The sequence below is a fragment of the Hordeum vulgare genome, chromosome 4H (assembly GCF_904849725.1).
Source record: "Hordeum vulgare subsp. vulgare chromosome 4H, MorexV3_pseudomolecules_assembly, whole genome shotgun sequence".
In the NCBI taxonomy this organism is placed as follows: Eukaryota; Viridiplantae; Streptophyta; class Magnoliopsida; order Poales; family Poaceae; genus Hordeum; species Hordeum vulgare.
The window spans coordinates 268,007,750-268,015,429 of record NC_058521.1 but is presented as its reverse complement, the minus strand read 5'-3'; positions in this window follow the sequence as shown (position 1 = coordinate 268,015,429).

Genomic DNA, 7,680 nt, shown 5'->3' with positions numbered 1-7,680 from the left:
CTTGCTGCGGCGGAGCGCGGCGTGGTGTGACCGGCTCAGAGCTGGAGATGGCGGGGGCGAGCACACGCGCGCGATCCCGAGCCTTGTGGCGGCGCAATGGTAGCCGGCGCGGCAAGAGCACACGTGCATGCGTGCTTGCTTTGGTCTTTGGTGGTGGCTCCGTCCGGGCTGGATCCTCAAACTCGTTGGCGCCAGGCAGCCGCCAGCTCCCCGGAGCAATGAGACCCTCACCCTCCAGCTCGCGCAAATGCCCGGCCAAGACCCGGGATGGTATCCAATTGCCATGGATCCAGTCCGGCGGGAGCGCCCCGGTACTCGAAGAAGATCCATGTGATCCCCTCTTGGCTCTCTCGGCCTTCGCCATCGCCCCTTTTACCATCATGCTTGATGGAAGCAGAGGAACGAGCAGACGCCGGCTCCGGAACGCGTTGGGTGGTTTTGGCTGTGAGGCTTGGAAACGGGGACGAAGAGACCAGATCTGAGGCGCAGTACCTCCCCCCTCCCAGCTCAAGGCCTTAAATACCATCAAAGAAGATGCCCCGTCAACTGTTCTGCCGCCCCGAGGACGATTCACAGGATCCCAGTGACAGCACACACTGTAGCACGACGCAACAATGCAGGCGCGGAAATCAGGGCGTCGCGCCACTGCCTCCACTAATCACGTCGCCTCCAATTTCGCCACCCCTGTGCGCGCATCTAATTAAAAATCAGTGGAGGAAACCGCTCCCCCCTCTTGCGATCCGAATGGACTCCTCCCACCTGTCCCTCCACGGGACCCAAATCATTCGGGCAACACAAAAAGACGATCAGGTCACCTCTTCCCCGGTACGTGTGGATCCGTTCCAGCTCACCGACTGCATACTTGAACCTCTTGGCCCATGATCGTCCGAATCATCGGACAAATCTCCCCTAAAGGTGTTCGATCTTTCCGAATGTGAACTTACTAGCATGCCTGAAAATTCGGGATTTCTTGCTCTTGAACCCGTAGTGACTATGTAATAGTCCGATTGACGCTGCCTCTGACAGCGACCCCTGTGTCTCCGAAACACCAACAGAGTCATTCACTCGGCCAGAAAACCTCTACCGATTCGGGGGCTACTGACAGGGTTATACTTAAGGGGTAGGCCTACGGACCCATTTTCAAAGGGCCCACCTAATTACCCGTAAGGGACATCAGTGTCCTACAAGTCACTATGATAGTCTCAACCTCATTCGGTCATTGTGCTCTCACTCGGTCGCGTGAAGTCACCCGGTCTTCTTTGCAGCAATCAGACGCTCCCATCACTAGGTCCACAACAAGGCAGGGACAACGAAGGGACTACAACGGCCAAGGACTTATACACATGTGTGAAGGCCCATGAAGACCTGTGTTACATGTAACGCCAGGGACTAAGGTTGCCATTACCTTTAACTTCGCTCTTTATTGTCATTTATCGCCTTGAAATGGTGCTCTGCTGGTCGTGGCAGCCACTATATAAGCCACTCCCGGGCACCGCCTCAAGGTTCAACACTTGTTATCTTTTAAACCCCTATAGGAAAACACCAGCCTCCGGGCTCGAGACGTAGGGCTATTACCACCTCCAAGTGGGGCTTGAACTCGTAAATCCAAGTGCATCCCCTGTGCCTAGCTAGACTTCGCCCGTTTGTTCGTACCCCTGGTACTATTGTCACGATCATTTCCATGACACCCGCCGCCTCGCTCCCTCTCCCAGGACAAGTTGTGTGCAAGGAGCGCTCTTCCGAGATATCCCGCTTTCCATTTAGAAAAAGAAAATAGGATGCATTGTGGATCCTTCGCGGTTTGGCAACGTCTCTATATCGTCTATAATCTACCGCAATGCTTTGCATGATGGGCATAATGTAAATATGTAATTTAAGCAGAAAGAGTTGCAGGATTTCTAGTCTTATTAACTTCACACATGGTCATCACCTGGCTTTGTAGAAAGGATTACACACATTGCTGCGAGACTTGTACAAAAGTGGTTGCCAGGGGACCAATAACCGCGCCTCATGGGTAGAACACGCGAAGATACTTGATATTCCACGAGTTCTAGTCTTATTAACTTCCGGTTTGACGGCTCCACCACCCTATACATGAAGTTCTTCGGAGCGGCTTCTTTTTATCTTTAAGTATCATCCATTGTAAACCTGAAAGAAAATAAAAGAAAAACTTTGGGTACTACGAATGTGTCAATGACCTCACTTGACTCTTTCTCTTCTCTTTTTTGTATGTTAAGTTTCTTAACAACTAGAAGGTTGCGCACAAGTGCCCTTGTGACTTTAACGCATGACGGGAACACTTGCCGGTGAGGGCCATCTTGCCGTGAGGCACTTCTAAGGATAGATCTCGAGCAATACCTTGGCGGAACTATGCCCGTCAAGGCTAACTTGTCATCTTCGCCGCAATCACCCGGGGGACTGGGCATGCCCTCAACCTCTCGAGGCGCGCAACGATTCTGGCAAGGGCTTAACGGCGCGCAAGTATTTTCATATGGGTGTCGATTAGATAGTAGGGAAGGGTTTTCACTTATCTTTTCCTTCCGCTACCAACTTGCTTCCCATGAGATGGTTGTCCTGGACGCATCCGTGTACGAATCCACCTACCACACCGCTCCCTCTCCTTCCAGGACAAGTTGTGCATGAGGAGCGCTCTTCCGAGATACCTGGCTTTCCATTGAGAAAAAAAAAATAAGAGAAGATAGGATGCAGTGTGGACCCTTATCATTTTGGCAATGTCTCTGTATCGGCTATAATCTACCGCAACGCTCCGCATGATGGGCATAATGCAAATATGCAATTTAAGTAGAAAAGAGTTGCATGATTTCTAGTCTTATTAACTGCCCACACGGTCAGCACCTGGCTTTGTACACATGATTACACGCATTGCTGCGAGACTTGTGCAAAAGTGGTTGCCGGGGGGACCAAAAATCGCGCCTCATGGGTAGAACATGCAAAGATGCTTGATATTCCACGAGTTCTAGTTTTACTAACTTACCTTCGACGGCTCCGCCACCCACTTCGTGAAGACCTTTGGAGCGGCTTATTTTTATCTTTAAATAGCACCCAATGTAAACATGAAAGAAAAACAAAGAAAAACTTAGGGTACTACTAATGTGTCAATGACCTGACTTGCCTCTTTCTGTTCTCTTTTTTCGTACGTTAACATTCTTTCGAACGCGAAGGTTGCACCCGAGTGCCCTTCTGACTTTAACGCATGATGGGAACGCTTGTCGATGAGTGTCATCTTCCCGTGGGGCGCTTCTAAGGATAGATCACGAGCAATCCCTTGGCGGCACTACGCCCCTCAAGGCTAACTTGTCATCCTCGCCGCCATCACCGGGTGGGGGTGGGGGGTGGGGACTGGGCATGCCCTCAGCCCCTCCCGGCGTGCAATGATTCTGGCAAGGGCTTAACGACGCGCAAGTCTTTTCATATGGGCATCAATTTAAGTAGTAGGGAAGGGTTTTCACTTATCTTCTCCTTCCGCTACCAACTTGCTTGTCGCGCGATGGTTATCCTGGACGCATCCGCCCATCGCGCCGTTCCCTGTCCCCCTGGGACGACTTGTGCACGGGGAGCTCTCTTCCAGGATACCCTTCTTTCCTTTGTGAAATATAAAGAATAGAAAATAGGATGCATTGGGGATCCTTAGTGGTTTGGAAACGTCTATGTATCGGGTATAATCTACCAGAGCGCTCCGCATGATGGGTATAATGCAAATATGCAATTTCAGGAGAAAAGAGTTGCAGGATTTATAGCCTTATTAAGTGTGTAGAGGGTCATCTCCTAGCTATGTACAAAGCATTACATGCATTGATGCGAGACTTGTACAAAAGTGGTTGCATGGGGATCCAACAACTGCGCCTCATGGGTAGAACTTGCAAAGATTCTTTATATTCCATGAGTTCTGAACTGGAGTGCCATCTTCGGTCTCCAGCTGGACTGCTCCGGGCATGCTGACTCGTACCACCGGGTAAGGGCCTTCTCACTTTGGCGTCAACTTGTTTGATTCCTTCACGGACTGAATCCGTCGGAGGACAAGGTCGGCTTCCTCAATAATCCTCGCACGCACTTTGCAGCTACGGTAGCAGCGTAGGGCCTGCTGGTACCTAATAGCATGCATTGCCGCCTCGAGATGATCTTCCTCAAGGAGCATGGCATCGTCATGCCATAACCTCTCTTGATGGTCATCGTCAAAGGCCTGCACTCTTTGTGACCCATACGTGAGTTCCGTGGTGAGAATTGCCTCCGCCCCATCGACCAGGGCGAAGGGTGTTTCACCGGTGGCTCGATTTGGTGTCGTTCAGATCGGCCAAAGAACCATCGGGAGTTCATCAATCCTGCGCCTTCGGTGTTGCTGGGCAGGGCAAAGGAGGCGAAGCATACCTTGATGCACCGCAACACTTCGGCATTTGACCTCTCTACTTGCCCGTTGCTCCCGGGGTGGGCAAAGGAGGCGAAGCATACCTTGGCGCCAATATCTCGACAATATTGCATGAAAGTGCTACTGGTGAATTACGTATCATTATTGGTAATGATCCTGTTTGAGACCCCAAAGTGGCAAACAATCCCTCTAAGGAACATGACTGCAGCCAGCATTGTCACCTTTCTCACTGGCTCCACCTCGGTCCACTTCGTGAACTTGTCGATGGCAGCAAACAAGAACTCGAAACGCCCGGTAGCATGGGGGAGGGGGGCGACAATGTCAAGACCCCAGACCGAGAATGGCCAGCAGTGGTACGGTTTGAAGGGCTTATGCTGATTGGTGTATCTTCTTGGCGTGGTATTTGCATGCTTCACATGTTGTCACCACCACAAAGGCGTCTCGAATGGCTGTAGTCTAGTAGAAGCCTTGTTGGAATGCTTTTCCAACTAGGGCTTGTGATCCTACATGGGAGCCATAGATCCCTTTGTGTATCTCTACCAACAGCCATTGTCCTTCCTCCTTTGTGATGCACCTCTACTTCACCCAGTTTGGTCCCTGCCTGTATAGATTATTGTGCATGAACTGGTACATGCTCGACTGTGGGGTACTCTTTCTGCTTCCTCCTGCTCTTTGGGGAGGTCTCATGTTTGGAGGTATTAGATAATCTGATGCGCCCATGTCGGCGCCTGGGGCTCGACGACAAGGACTAAAGGTGTCTCTTCTTCCATGGGAGCGCTAGCTTTGACGTGAAAGATTGTTTATCCTGCCGGAGTTTGGCGCTCACCGTCGAGCGCTTCATCATCTCCGACAACCTTCTTGATGGCCATGGGTAAATGTTTTGCTGCCCTGACGGTGTAACTTACGGCTCAAGCGACTTCTGAGCTCCTAGCTTCGACATGTCATCGTCCATGATGTTCTCCGTCCTGGGGACATGTTCCATTTGTAGACGATCGAATTGTTCCTCCAACTTCCTCAATTCATCAACATATGCTTCCATCAGGGGGCTTTGATATTCCTTGTTGACTTGATGCATCACCATCTATGAGTCCCCTGGGACTATTAGCTTCTTGGTTCCCTGTGCCACCGATATTCATAGCCCGGCAAGCACATCCTCGCATTCTTCTATATTGTTGGTCGACACCTCCCGGCGGAAGTGCATCTGGATCATGTAGTTGAGGCGCTCTACGGTGGGTGCTATGAGTAGCACTCCAGCACATGTGCCTTGCTGCAAGAAAGCTCCATCAAAGTACATGATCCATGCCTTAGGGGTTTCCTTTCCATGAAGCATTGTCTCCGGAGCCTCTTCATCTGGTGTTGGCATCCACTCGGCAACAAATAGTGCCAATGTCTGGCTCTTGATGGTTGTTGTTCACGCAAAATTCAAGCAAAAAACTGGCAAGTTCCATGGCCCACTCGACGATCCGTCAGGTTGCTTCTGCGTTTCTCAGAATCCAATGAAGTGGGAAGCGAGTGACAACCTTGATGTGGTGCGCTTGGAAGTAGTGATGCATCTTGTGGGAGGCCATGAGAAGGCCAAAGAGCAGTTTCTGGATCCGAGAATATCTCGTCCGGCCCCCTGTAGGAGGGAGCTGACGAAATATACTAGCTATTGCACCACCTTCTTCTTTTGCGTTTCCCGTTGTTCCGCTTCCAGTGCAGCTTCTGAGTCGTTTTCCTGGCACATTGGGGTTTACTTGGGGCTACCGCGTGCTGGGCCAAAGTCCATCGTTTCACCGTCCTCAACCTCCATTTCTGCCACTAGTGCTGCGCTGACCACCTGATTGGTCGCTGCCATATACAACAACAACGGTTCCTCAGGCTTGGGCGCGACTAGGACTGGGGTCGAGGGCAGGTACTTCTTCAGGTATTGCAATGCTGCTTCTGCTACAAGAGTCCACGTCATTGGTACTTCCTTCTTCAAGATGTTGAAGAACGGGAGGGCCCGTTCCGCGGACTTGGAGATGAACCTGCTGAGGGCATCGACATAGCCCGCTAGCTGACGGCCATCTTGGACGCGCTTAGGGGCCTCTAGTTGCTCGATGGCTGCAATCTTGGCAGCGTCGGCTTCCATCAGGCGCTGAGATATCAAGAAACCAAGGAGGTTACTAGAGAGGACCCTAAACACGCACTTCTTGGGGTTGAGCTTCAATTTAATATTTCGGAAATTCACAAAGGTCTCCTCTAGGTCTTGGACCAGTCTGGCCTTGTTTTTGCTCTTGACTATGATGCCATCCATGTAGGCTTCCACATTTCCGTGCAATTGTGGTCCAAGGATGATATGGACGGCCCTCCCGAACATGGAGCCCGCACTTTTTATGACAAATGCCATGCACTTGAAACAGTGTGTGCTGCAAGGGGTGACGAAGGTTGTTTGTCATCGGACTCCTCGGCCATGAAGACTTGATGATAACCATTGTAGGCTTCAAGGAACGACAATAGGTCTTAGCCGGCAATCGAATCCATTATCTCGTCGATGCGCGGAAAGGGAAGGGGTCCTTCCGGCAAGCCTTGTTAATGTCTGTGAAGTCGATGCCAAGCCTCCACTTTCCCTCGCCTTGCGCACCACCACGGTATTCGCCAACCATCTTGGGTCGAGTACACCCCTGACTAGCACTACAACTTCCAACTTCTTGATTTCTTCGGCAATAAATTCTTGCCACTCCAAACCTTTCTTTTGGATGTTTTTCTTGATGAGGCACGCATGAGGACAAACATCAAGGCGGTTCTTGATCACCTCCATGGAAACACCGGGGATGTCTGATGGTTGCCAGGCAAACACGTCGACATTCACTCGTAGGAAGGAGATGAGCGCACTTTCCTATTTACTGTCGAGGGCGGCACTTATAGTGGAAGTACCTCCCTAACCGTCCTCTCGCGCAGCCACTTGCTTTATCTTGGGGATGGAGCTTCTGTTTCTCTTGCCCCCGATGGCGGAAGTCTCAGGTGAGTCATCGACGAGCACACTCTGCTCAGCGTGCGCTTCCTCGATTTGTCACGAGTCTTACCGGAGGTCATTGGTTTCCTTTTGGCAGGGGCGGGCGCCTTGTCAGCGGAAGTTGTGACTTCCTCTCGGTAGATCTTGTCGACACAAAAGACTGCGTCTTTCTTGTCTGCATAGATGGTGATGATGCTCATCAGACCTGGAATCTTGAGCGTGTTGTAGGCATGGTGGGCCACCGCCATGAAATTAGCGAGTGCGGGATGGTGGGACTTTGAAGGTGACCTTCTCTGTCGTGAAATTGAGCTTGCTACCG